Here is a 14,004-nt window from a genome sequence, read left to right as displayed (position 1 = left end):
TTTTGCTGAAAAAACTGTTTTATTGCCATTGCGAATAGCGTATTCGCTAATTGCACTGCGCAATACCTTTTGTATGTTATTTTGGTGATTATACTGCAATTTGGGTGATTTTGGTGCATTTTTAGACATTTTATTGCATGTTTTGCCATTTTATTACATTTTCAGCTTTGCAAAGGTGTTGTTCCCCTTTTTCTGTCTGTAAAACCTATTTGGCCATGCTAAAATTATCAAAAATTGATTCTGACTGCTGATTACAGTAGGCGAAAAAAAAAAAAGCATTGATTTTTGCGGTTTTGTTGGATTTTAGGGATTTTTGTTACTTCATTTTGACCTTGGAAATTTTGTCTGCTATATAACCATTTGGAGGTCTCTGTGTACAAAATAGTTTGGTAAATCTTTTCATATCAGGCATCAAACTGTTCAGTACACTCCTTGCTTTCATATTTAGGATGACTTTTGCTGGTACGTTACAAAATGTGGGGTATATAATGGGGTAAAATGCAAGCTTTGTGACTATTTTCAGAATTTCCATAAAAAGCGTTATGTTTAGCATTGCTTTGCGGTTTTGTAGTTTGCAGTAGAAAATTGTAATTACCTGCTTTAGATTCGTCTGAATGTGTACTTTCAGAAAATATATGGGTTTCTAGGGTCTCCATACTGTTAGGGGGTCTTATGGTGCATAATGCACATACCAGGTGTTGTATTGTAGCAGTCAGAGTGTCATATGTGAAAATTCATATGTACTATTTTCATTGGGACGTCTCTGTATGCCACCTAGTTTGGTAAATCTTTTCATATCAGGCATCAAACTGTTCAGTACACTCCTTGCTTTCATATTTAGGATGACTTTTGCTGGTACGTTACAAAATGTGGGGTATATAATGGGGTAAAATGCAAGCTTTGTGACTATTTTCAGAATTTCCATAAAAGAGTTATGTTTAGAATTGCTTTTTCAGTTTGGTAGTTTCACAATAGAAAGATGTAATTACCTGCTTTAGATTCGTCTTAATGTGTAATTTCAGAAAATATATGGGTTTCTAGGGTCTCCATACTTTTAGGGGGTCTTACGGTGCATAATGCGCATACCATGTGCTTGTATTGTAGCAGTCAGAGCGTCATATGTGAAAATTCATATGTACTATCTTCATTTGGGCGTCTCTGTATGCCACCTAGTTTGGTAAATCTTTTCATATCAGGCATCAAACTGTTCAGTACACTCCTTGCTTTCATATTTAGGATGACTTTTGCTGCTACGTTACAAAATGTGGGGTATATAATGGGGTAAAATGCAAGCTTTGTGACTATTTTCAGAAATTCCATAAAAAGCATTATGTTTAGCATTGCTTTGCGGTTTTGTAGTTTGCAGTAGAAAGATGTAATTACTTGCTTTAGATTCGTCTGAATGTGTACTTTCAGAAAATATATGGTTTTCTAGGGTCTCTATACTGTTAGGGGGTCTTATGGTGCATAATGCACATACCATGTGCTTGTATTGTAGCAGTCAGAGTGTCATATGTGAAAATTCATATGTACTATTTTCATTTGGGCGTCTCTGTATGCCACCTAGTTTGGTAAATCTTTTCATATCAGGCATCACACTGTTCAGTACACTCCTGGCTTTCATATTGAGGATGACTTTTGCTGGTACGTTACAAAATGTGGGGTATATAATGGGGTAAAATGCAAGCTTTGTGACTATTTTCAGAAATTCCATAAAAAGCGTTATGTTTAGCATTGCTTTGCGGTTTTGTAGTTTGCAGTAGAAAGATGTAATTACTTGCTTTAGATTCGTCTGAATGTGTACTTTCAGAAAATATATGGTTTTCTAGGGTCTCTATACTGTTAGGGGGTCTTATGGTGCATAATGCACATACCATGTGCTTGTATTGTAGCAGTCAGAGTGTCATATGTGAAAATTCATATGTACTATTTTCATTTGGGCGTCTCTGTATGCCACCTAGTTTGGTAAATCTTTTCATATCAGGCATCACACTGTTCAGTACACTCCTGGCTTTCATATTGAGGATGACTTTTGCTGGTACGTTACAAAATGTGGGGTATATAATGGGGTAAAATGCAAGCTTTGTGACTATTTTCAGAAATTCCATAAAAAGCGTTATGTTTAGCATTGCTTTGCGGTTTTGTAGTTTGCAGTAGAAAGATGTAATTACTTGCTTTAGATTCGTCTGAATGTGTACTTTCAGAAAATATATGGTTTTCTAGGGTCTCTATACTGTTAGGGGGTCTTATGGTGCATAATGCACATACCAGGTGCTTGTATTGTAGCAGTCAGAGTGTCATATGTGAAAATTCATATGTACTATTTTCATTTGGGAGATTTTTGTGGGGTAAAAACACAGAAATATATATTTACCCCCCAAAACCATATATTTTTGGAAAGTACACATTCTACCGAATCTAAAATGAGTACCCATGCCTTTCTGCTCCAAACTACTAAGTCGCAAGGCCTTCCCAAAATTGACGGTTTTGGTGAAATATCTGAAAATTGCCTCAAAGCTTCGAATTCCCAGCACCATATTACCCATGTATCATTACGTACCAAGAAAAAGCACCCTAAATATGATTGCCAGGGTTCCTCCAAACAGTTTGGTGGCCATTGTTCATAGGTTTACCAAAGTATCTTGCATTTAGAGGCCCCAAAATGAAGTTAGCGCATATAAATAGTCCTGTAGGTAACTTCAGCTAAATCAACACATTAACTGCATTTTTTGTGGGGTAAAAACACAGAAATATATGTTTACCCCCAAAACCATATATTTTTGGAAAGTACACATTCTACCGAATCTAAAATGGGTACCCATGCCTTTCTGCTCCAAACTACTGAGTCGCAAGGCCTTCCCAAAATTGTCGGTTTTGGTGAAATATCTAAAAATTGCCTCAAAGCTTCAAATTCCCAGCACCATATCACCCGTGTATCATTACGTACCAAGAAAAAGCACCCTAAATATGATTGCCAGGGTTCCTCCAAACAGTTTGGTGGCCATTGTTCATAGGTTTACCAAAGAATCTGGCATTTAGAGGCCCCAAAATGAAGTTAGTGCATATAAATAGTCCTGTGGGTAACTTCAGCTAATAACTTCATTTCGGGGACTCTAAATGCCAGATTCTTTGGTAAACTTATGAACAATGGCCACCAAACTGTTTGGAGGAACCCTGGCAATCATATTTAGGGTGCTTTTTCTTGGTACGTAATGATACATGGGTGATATGGTGCTGGGAAGTTGAAGCTTTGAGACAATTTTCAGATATTTCACCAAAACCGTCGATTTTGGGAAGGCCTTGCGACTCAGTAGTTTGGAGCAGAAAGGCATGGGTACTCATTTTAGATTCGGTAGAATGTGTACTTTCCAAAAATATATGGTTTTGGGGGTAAACATATATTTCTGTGTTTTTACCCCACAAAAAATGCAGTCAATGTGTTGATTTTTCATTAGCTGAAGTTACATACAGGACTATTTATATGCGCTAACTTCATTTTGGGGCCTCTAAATGCAAGATACTTTGGTGAACCTATGAACAATGGCCACCAAACTGTTTGGAGGAACCCTGGCAATCATATTTAGGGTGCTTTTTCTTGGTACGTAATGATACATGGGTGATATGGTGCTGGGAAGTTGAAGCTTTGAGACAATTTTCAGATATTTCACCAAAACCGTCGATTTTGGGAAGGCCTTGCGACTCAGTAGTTTGGAGCAGAAAGGCATGGGTACTCATTTTAGATTCGGTAGAATGTGTACTTTCCAAAAATATATGGTTTTGGGGGGTAAACATATATTTCTGTGTTTTTACCCCACAAAAATGCGGTCAATGTGTTGATTTTTCATTAGCTGAAGTTACCTACAGGACTATTTGTATGCACTAACTTGATTTTGGGGCCTCTAAATGCCAGATACTTTGGTAAACCTATGAACAACAGCCACCAAACTGTATGGAGGAACCCTGGCAATCATATTTAGGGTGCTTTTTCTTGGTACGTAATGATACATGGGTGATATGGTGCTGGGAAATTGAAGCTTTGAGACAATTTTCAAATATTTCACCAAAACCGACAATTTTGGGAAAGCCTTGCGACTCAATAGTTTGGAGCAGAAAGGCATGGGTACCCATTTTAGATTCGGTAGAATGTGTCCTTTCCAAAAATATATGGTTTTGGGGGGTAAACATATATTTCAGTGTTTTTACCCCACAAAAAATGCAGTCAATGTGTTGAATTTTCATTAGCTGAAGTTACCCACAGGACTATTTGTATGCACTAACTTCATTTGGGGGCCTCTAAATGCCAGATACTTTGGTAAACCTATGAACAATGGCCACCAAACTGTTTGGAGGAACCCTGACAATCATATTTAGGGTGCTTTTTCTTGATACGTAATGATACATGGGTGATATGGTGCTAGGAAGTTGAAGCTTTGAGGCAATTTTCAGATATTTCACCAAAACCGACAATTTTGGGAAGGTCTTGCGACTCAGTAGTTTGGAGCAGAAAGGCATGGGTACCCATTTTAGATTCGGTAGAATGTGTCCTTTCCAAAAATATATGGTTTTGGGGGGTAAACATATATTTCAGTGTTTTTACCCCACAAAAAATGCAGTCAATGTGTTGAATTTTCATTAGCTGAAGTTACCCACAGGACTATTTGTATGCACTAACTTCATTTGGGGGCCTCTAAATGCCAGATACTTTGGTAAACCTATGAACAATGGCCACCAAACTGTTTGGAGGAACCCTGACAATCATATTTATGGTGCTTTTTCTTGATACGTAATGATACATGGGTGATATGGTGCTAGGAAGTTGAAGCTTTGATGCAATTTTCAGATATTTCACCAAAACCGACAATTTTGGGAAGGCCTTGCGACTCAGTAGTTTGGAGCAGAAAGGCATGGGTACCCATTTTAGATTCGGTAGAATGTGTCCTTTCCAAAAATATATGGTTTTGGGGTGTAAACGTATATTTCTGTGTTTTTACCCCACAAAAAATGCAGTCAATGTGTTTATTTTTTATTAGCTGAAGTTACCCACAGGACTATTTGTATGCGCTAACTTCATTTTGGGGCCTCTAAATGCCAGATACTTTGGTAAACCTATGAACAATGGCCACCAAACTGTTTGGAGGAACCCTGGCAATCATATTTAGGGTGCTTTTTCTTGGTACGTAATGATACATGGGTGATATGGTGCTGGGAAGTTGAAGCTTTTAGGAAATTTTCAGATATTTCACCAAAACTGACAATTTTGGGAAAGCCTTGCGACTCAGTAGTTTGGAGCAGAAAGGCATGGGTACCCATTTTAGATTCGGTAGAATGTTTACTTTCTAAAAATATATGGTTTTGGGGGGTAAACGTATATTTCTGTGTTTTTACCCCACAAAAAATGCAGTCAATGTGTTGATTTTTCATTAGCTCAAGTTACTCACAGGACTATTTGTATGCGCTAACTTCATTTTGGGGCCTCTAAATGCCAGATACTTTGGTAAACCTATGAACAATGGCTACCAAACTGTTTGGAGGAACCCTGGCAATCATATTTAGGGTGCTTTTTCTTGGTATGTAATGATACATGGGTGATATGGTGCTGGGAAGTTGAAGCTTTTAGGAAATTTTCAGATATTTCACCAAAACTGACAATTTTGGGAAAGCCTTGCGACTCAGTAGTTTGGAGCAGAAAGGCATGGGTACTCATTTTAGATTCGGTAGAATGTGTACTTTCCAAAAATATATGGTTTTGGGGGGTAAACGTATATTTCGGTGTTTTTACCCCACAAAAAATGCAGTCAGTGTGTTGATTTTTCAGTAGCTGAAGTAAAGTCCTGGACAATTTGGATGTGCTAACTTCATATTGGGGTCTCTAAATGCCAGGTACTTTGGTAATCCTATGCACAATGGGGATCAAATTGTTCAGTGGACCCCTGGCAATTATATTCAGGGTGCTTTTTCTTGGTATCTAATATAGTGTGTGATATGCGGAGCAGCAAAATAAAACCTTTGAAGTGATTTTTCAAAATTTTGATACATTTTGATAAAAAACGCTACGTTCAGACAAGCTTTGATGTTTGGTAGTTAGGAGTAGAGAGACACAGTTACCCATTTTGGAATCGGCAGAATGTGTACTTTCCAAAAATATATGGTCTTCTGGGGTAAACATACTGTTTCAGGATTTTGTGGCCTTGGAATCAAAAGTATGCCGTTTTCTGCCTTCTGCTTTCAAAATTCGGTAATATACTGCCGGTAGTTTTTGCTGTACAGATGTCCTAAATCTGCCTAAAACTATACATATTTGGTATTGGCATGTTCAAGAGACATGAGGCTTTCCAAATCAGTTGGATTTTCATGCGTAAAATGAAATATTTTTCAGGTATAAGTTCATATATTGTGAAAAATAGGAATTTTTCATTTTTTTTTTGTATTTAGCACTATAAATCTTTTTGCAGAGGTGGAAATACAAGAAAACTCAGGCAGATTTAGAAAGCTCAGTTTCTCCCGAAAAAAACAATGTATAGTTTTCCTAGCTGAACTATAGGTTTCCCCTCAGAAAATGCCCCTAAAGTGAGAGAGCACAGAATGTTTCAAAAACGTCTGGCATTTCGCGTAACCAAATTGGTCAATTCTGCTGGCACTTAAAGGGTTAATTAAAAAAATGTGTACCATTTTCATAATAAACCTGACTGTATGTAGTGAAATTCCCCCTTGCTCTGACTGCTAAGGATAGGAAACTTCTGACAGTCCCTAACTCCTCTGCAGGGAAACTGATCATACTTTCAAACGGCAGGGAACTCCCGCCTTATTTCACTGATCTCAAGCAGCTTTGTTTGTTTCCCTGTAGAGCAGCTGGCGACTGTGTAGAGATTTGTAACTGCAGACCCAGGGCAGTCTGTATATTCTGATTATTAATCAGTCTTGCTGTATAGGCTTCTATGGCAGATATTATTTGACTAATGCTTTTTTGATAAGTTATAAAAATCTCTAAACTTAACCTCACAACTGAAGCCCAGACCACACTGGGGCTCATTTATTAAAGCAGCGCAGCGCATAAGTGGACGCAAAAGGTTGTCTGCGCCATCACAAGCGTGATCGCTAATATATTTGCGTGATATTGCGCATAACACAGAGCTTTTGCGATGGTTTTGTTTATGCGCATTGCGCAAAAGATTGGGCATTTATGTCGCAAACGATGCCGTGGTTGTTAGGGGCGTGGCTGTGGGCGTGGCTACAATGCGCTTGCACTGCGGCCGTCGCAGATTTGCGTCTGTATATGTGCAAAACTGCACCCGGGCAACAGCACCACAATTTTTACGCCTGCCTCTTCGTGGCGTAATAGTAACGCTCTTCAAAATGCGCATTCCTGCCCAGCTGCGCTAGTATATTCAAGATGAACAACCCTTGTAAAGTGCATATTAACCACGCCTTCCACCCAACATGTTTATATTGACCAAGGTTCCTTTAAGGGTATCAGGTAGGCTAAACACCTTTGCAACCAAACAAATATTAGCACAGAAACAAATGCAGATGCGTCTAAGTGAACGCAATATGCGCAATATGTGACGCAACTAATTAAAGCAGCGCATTCATACATGAGCACAACTAATCCTTACCTTTGCGGTATCTTCCTGTGCGCACAATTTATTATAAGCACTGCGACAGCTGATACGCAGTTTCACACGTCGCACCTGTCTTGTGTCTACATTAGCGCACAAATCGCACTGTTAAGGTATCGTGCGCTACATTATTAAATACTCGCATGCGCTGGGCAAATGTCTGGCCACTGCGCTCTTTTTAGCGCTGCGCTGCGTTAATAAATGAGCCCCACTGAGTCTTAGTCTTGCAAATATGTTTAACAAACTTACAAGATGACAGACCCCTGTGGCCAACTTTGAAAGCATAAATCATTTGTTTAATTAGGCTTCTGGTGCAGTAAATTCATGTTTATGTAGTATACAATATATAGCATTTCTAGTATTATTCTATTTTAGACTTTAGTTCCCCTTAAAAGCTACTCCATACATTCCTTTCAAAACAGCTTTTCTCTGTCAAATCAAATGCCCAGCTTTTTCCTTGGTTTTTACTTCATCTCATGGTCAAAACACATCATATACCTTCTTTCAATAACTATAGAGCTATATACAGTACACTAATCATTACTTGCTATTGAACCTCAAAATGTGAATTAAAGGGCTGTGACAGTGAGTCAGATTTGTATTTCTGTTTAAAAGCTCTTGGCCCTAGAGTATTGATTTTGAGCTCTTGATATTTTCTAATTGTACAAAACTTCTTCAGAGGTGAATGATTTATCATCAATACAAATGAAGCTCTCCAATACCAAGAGATTTGATTGCCTACTTGAAGCAATGTTTACATTTTATATAATGTTTCTTGGAAATTATTTGTGCTGTATTTATACTGTATTATTTCTCCATGGTGGTTACTCATACTAATTTCAATATAATAAAAAAGTAAAAACACTAGCAACAAAGACAAACAGGGATTGGGAGAAAGTGGGGGGGGGGTCTGAAAGGTCAGATAAATCAATAAATGAACACAGTGTGAGAGGCCCATAATCTAACACTCTATTTTGATCATATTTTCAAACATGGGAAGCACAATAAAGCACTGATTAGCTGGTATTTTGCTGTTTGCCCTTGATTTCCATATCCTCTGATTGAATCAATTCCAGTGGTGGCTTGACGGAACACCAGAAGGAAACAAGGCTTTCCAATAACGCTTGGCTTTCTGTGTGTTACCCTGAGAGTGATATTTTCAAACATGTTTTGTTCCTCCCAAAATAGAATTGGTTATCAGTTATCAATTTCTAAGCAATTCTAATAATTTTAGTAGGAGTTTTTATTAGCAAGGGTTTGGTTCTATTTAAGAGTTAGTTGGTCTGTAAGCCTCAGCAAGCAGGCATCGTAGATCGTATGTTGGGAAGGGCGAAGTTGAATTGTATAAAATCTAGTATCTAAACTAGGGATGGGCGAATTTTTTCGCCTCGTTTCGCCGAAAAAATGACGCCCATAGACTTGTATGGAGACGTGCGTCAAAAAAAGACGGGCGACAAATTTTTTTTGACGCCCATAGGCTTTAATGGGTGTCTGCGACATTTCGCCAGCGGTGAATTTTTGACGAAACAGGTCAAATTCGCCCATCCCTGATCTACACCTGAAATTGCTGAATATGGGGGCAGCTCCAGAAAACATGAAATAGAGTAGCCAATTCCACCCCATATTTATAGCAGGTGTCTGGTGTGCCTGGATATATTTTGACCAGCCTGTAGGGGTTCATGGTGGTTCTGTGTAGGAAATGTGTAAATGATTTTTAGCAGACTTAAGGTATAGATCCAAATTATAGAATGATCCCTTATCCAGAAAACCCCAGGTCCTGAGCATTCTGAGGAATAGATTTCATATCTACTGTATGTAACCAACAAGCAACATTAGAAATATCCCAGATATTTTAAATATAATGATAAGGTTGCTCTTGCGATGAGGGGAAAAACCAGTTGGGACTACTCAGGTTAGTTTTCTACTGACATATTGGAAGTATGCAGGGATGTATATTTTGTCCCAATGTGTTTTTAACTCATCAGTAAAAGGTAAGTGAACATGTTTTTGGTGCTCAATTACATAGTGCTAATTTCTTAATTTTCTTAACTTTTTTATATGTACCTTAAAGGGATACTGTCATGGGAAAAATTTTTTTTTTCAAAATGAATCAGTTAATAGTGCTGCTCCAGCAGAATTCTGCACTGAAATCCATTTCTCAAAAGAGCAAACAGATTTTTCTATATTCAATTTTGAAATCTGACATGGGGCTAGACATTTTGTCAATTTCCCAGCTGCCCCATGCAGGGCCGCCATTAGAAATCACGGGGCCCCGTACAACAAAATTTTTGGGGCCCCCTGGGCCCCGCCCACACTGACGACCAAGCTCCGCCCCATATCCCGCCCACATCGCAGTTAAAAGACCACACAGACATCAGCGCTAAAAAAGTAACCCCCCCCACACAAGTTGTAAAAAGCTATTGATGGTCAGGGCCCCCTTATAAAAAAAATTGGGGCCCCAAAAAAAAAAATTTAAATTTTTTTTTTTTTTTTAAAAACATTGGTGGCAGGGGCCCCCTTATAAGTTAAAAAAAACTTGGGGCCCCAACAAAAAAAATGTAAAAAAAACTAAAAAATAAACAAACATTGGTGGCAGGGGCCCCCTTATAAGTTAAAAACAAATTGGGGCCCCAAAAAAAATTTGAAAAAAAATTAATTTTTTTTTGAAAAAAAAAAAAAACATTGGCGGCAGGGGCCCCCTTATAAGTTAAAAACAATTTGGGGCCCCAAAAAAAAAATTTTGAAAAAAAAAATTTTTTTGAAAAAAAAAAAACTGGTGGCAGGGGCCCCCTTACAAGTTAAAAACAAATTGGGGCCCCAAAAAAAAATTTTAAAAAAAAAATAATTTTTTTTTGAAAAAAAAAAAAAAACTGGTGGCAGGGGCCCCCTTACAAGTTAAAAAAATTTGGGGCCACCAAAAAGAAAATTAATTTTTTTTTAAAAAAAAAACCAAAAAAAAAACAATGGTGGCAAGGGGCCCCTTACGAGTTAAAAAAAAATTGGGGCCCCAAAAAAAAAGTTTTAAAAAAAAGATTGGTGGCAGGGGCCTATAGAATATTAAAATAATACATTGGTGGCCAGGGGATTAAAAAAAAAAAAAACCACAAACTGGTGTTCAGTAGAATTGAACTCATGGCTTCAGTACTTCAACTTCGCCTCCTTTCGTGACTTCGGGTCTTTTCACCGCTTCAGGACTTCAATTTCGGCTGTTTTCGTGACTTCGGGTCTTTGCGCTGCTTCAGGACTTCGGCTTCGGCTGTTTTCGTGACTTCGGGTCTTTTCGGCGCTTCGTGACTTCGGGACTTCGGCTTTTTCCGTGACTTCGGGTCTTTTCGGCGCATCGGCTTCGGCTTTTCGGCACTTCCGCATTCGGCACTCAAGAGGAATGACGTACGGCTCGGGCGCTCGTAAGGGGGGCCCGGATCTTCAAAAAAATGCAGCGCTGCCGGGCCCCCCTTCATGCCCGGGCCCGGTACGCTTGTCCCCCCTGTCCCCCCCTGATGGCGGCCCTGGCCCCATGTCATGTGACTTGTGCCTGCACTTCAGGAGAGAAATGCTTTCTGGCTGCTGTTTTTCCTTCTCAATGTAACTGAATGTGTCTCAGTGGGACATGGGTTTTTACTATTGAGTGTTGTTCTTAGATCTACCAGGCAGCTGTTATCTTGTGTTAGGGAGCTGTTATCTGGTTACCTTCCCATTGTTCTTTTGTTTGGCTGCTGGGGGGGAAAAGGGAGGGGGTGATATCACTCCAACTTGCAGTACAGCAGTAAAGAGTGATTGAAGTTTATCAGAGCACAAGTCACATGACTTGGGGCAGCTGGGTGATTGACAAAATGCCTAGCCCCATGTCAGATTTCAAAATTGAATATAGAAAAATCTGGATTCATTTTGGAAAAAAATTTTTTCCCCATGACAGTATCACTTTAAGGATAATTGAGTGGGGCACAATGCTATATACTAATGGTGTACTGCTTTGTTGTGTCACCATTATTTTCTCCATTACATCTTATGATGATTCCTATTGATTTCAATGGGAAACAGGTTGTGACTCAAGAAAATGAGTAGCGATCCACTTTCCATTTACAGTACAACAAGTAATCCCTCTGTTGAAAGTTCTCAGCAGTACAACAATATAATTCTACAGCTGTACATCATTATTAATAAAATAGTATATTCTCTAATTACCATATTTTTATTCTTTTATAGAAAGAACTGATGATGAAAACGATCAATTTATCAGCAGGCTGAAACTCATAATTTGTGCTTCAATCATGTACCATTTTATCTACAACCAGAGGAATGTCTTTACTCTTCAAAAGAGATTTTCCACTATTCAGTGCGGCACTGTGGTTATATCTGATATGAGCGCAATCTTCAATGTGTATTACAATCATTAATAAAACGAATTATAAAGTCTACGTACCAAATAAACATTTTTTAGATATAGGTATATGGTTTATTTTTCTAAATGTCAAGTAAAGAATATGCATTTTAAAGGGACTCTGCAATAGTACTGTGCTCTGTCTGGCCATCTTTATAATACTCTTTACTGTGTCATTTTAACCAGTGCTGCACCCAATTTATTCGTCCTGCAGTCTTTAGGCACATCACATTAGGAAACTGCAACCAAGTCTACAGAGGAAAGAGGAATTATAAATAAAGCATCTTAACTATGGAATGTACACTCTTTTTCCTGTATAAATATAGTTGAGCTTTGTACCCCAGATTTATCAATAAATTCTGTTCCATGTGTAAAAAATGTCAGCAGACTGAAGAAGCCACTCAGGTGAGTTGTGAGACAACTCAAAAGCCCAGTTGCTTTGGACTACTAGATACTAGGGTGATTTATCAAGGTTCAAATTAGAATTGTTTCCACCAATCAGGTTTTGTTGTGCTTTCAACAACTTGTGTATTTTTTATGTATATTTATTAAATGCAAAAAATGTGTAAAGCTATACAACTTCAGCATATAAAAGCTCCATGTAGAAGTCAATGGGAGCAGTCAATGTCAAATTTAAGGCATTTAAGTTTTTTGAATTTTTCAACCCATGGAAAATGATCATTCAGCCATAGTTCCAAGAAAAATGTGTTTTTTCCACCAATCAATTTTTGTTGTGCTAAAACTCGGGAAGTTGAATTATGGGTCAACAGTGACCTGAATTTTTACTTGAGAATGTCATCAGGTACAGTATGTCACTACTATTGTATAAATAAGTATATTGTACTTTTAGAAATACTTTGAGTGTTTGTCATTGATCAAATCATGGAACTTCATTGCTTAGTGTCAGTGACCAGTATGTGTATAAGCCTTTATAACAATGCAGCGATTTACATTACCTCTTCTAGACTAGTGCCTCACACAGTACTGGCTATTTAATTATCTCTGAGAAGTCACACAGTCTCTACACTACTCTGATACCAGATCAAAATATATATTTGTTGGGGAGAATCTTTGGATCCTACAGTACCAGTACAGATTGGTGAAAGTTAGTAAAGATTTTTAAGGATTTTAATGTCTAAAAAAAGTTTTTTTTGTTTTGACTTTCAAAGGGGGATATTTACTAAAGAATGGTTTTTTATGGTCTGGGTATTTTTTGGGACAAATTCCTCAAATTTTTCAAGATTCATTATACCCCCAAACTGCTAGTAGTCCGAAAATCTGTCATCTCAAACCTGAGATGTCCCTTTTACATTTTGAAGATAATCCGAATTCTGTGTTTTTGGGCGATAACTGAAAAAAAAACGAGTGATTTGGACGTCAAATCTGAAAAATTTGTACAATTCAGGTTTTTGTTAAATTTTATTGAATTTTTCAAGTTATTTTATTGATATATAAGATAAAATGTTTGGATGGAGGTTGGGCTAGCTTGGTTTAATAAATATAAGATAAATTTTGAATTTTAGTAATTAACCCCCCAAGTCTCTCAAATGAACAAGTTAATATCAATGTTATTAGATGAGATTTTACCCAGACCAGAAACGTATTTATTTTGGTAAGAGCTTCTACCCAACAAAATACCCTGTCTTGAGGAACATGTGTTGATGATGAGCTGACTAATTTGTGGTCCATCCTATATTTATATAAAGTAAATATGTTTTTCACACAGTGCATTGTTATGACACAAACTGTGAGTTTGGCTTTTTTTTTCTTACTCATATCTCTCGAATGTAAAAGTGAATAATGCAAGCCTTGGCAACAGGACATAATTTAATTCGAGAGACAGATTATTTTTATACATCGCTTTTAAGGCAATACGAATATAAGAATGTATTATGTTCTAAAAACAGTTGCCATATTTAGGTGTAGTTATTCATGGTATCACATGCATCTCTAATGGAGAGAGAGCAGACTATTTCCCTTTTATAGGAACGAGCAAAGATTGCTTCA

General features: G+C 37.7%; 1 protein-coding gene across 2 annotated transcripts in view; it reads left to right on the top strand.

Annotated features, from left to right (window-relative positions):
* The window catches only part of htr7.L (5-hydroxytryptamine (serotonin) receptor 7, adenylate cyclase-coupled.L), a 68,928-nt gene extending 56,050 nt beyond the window's left edge, over positions 1 to 12,878 (top strand). For both annotated transcript variants that reach the window (XM_041568753.1, XM_018225324.2), the window contains exon 4: positions 11,823 to 12,878. The gene's annotated coding sequence lies outside the window, so the exon portion shown is untranslated. The remainder of the gene's footprint in view (positions 1 to 11,822) is intronic.
* Positions 12,879 to 14,004: the final 1,126 nt, after the last annotated feature.

The sequence above is a fragment of the Xenopus laevis genome, chromosome 7L (assembly GCF_017654675.1).
Source record: "Xenopus laevis strain J_2021 chromosome 7L, Xenopus_laevis_v10.1, whole genome shotgun sequence".
NCBI classification, from domain to species: domain Eukaryota; kingdom Metazoa; phylum Chordata; class Amphibia; order Anura; family Pipidae; genus Xenopus; species Xenopus laevis.
This window is presented reverse-complemented; position numbering and strand designations above follow the sequence as displayed.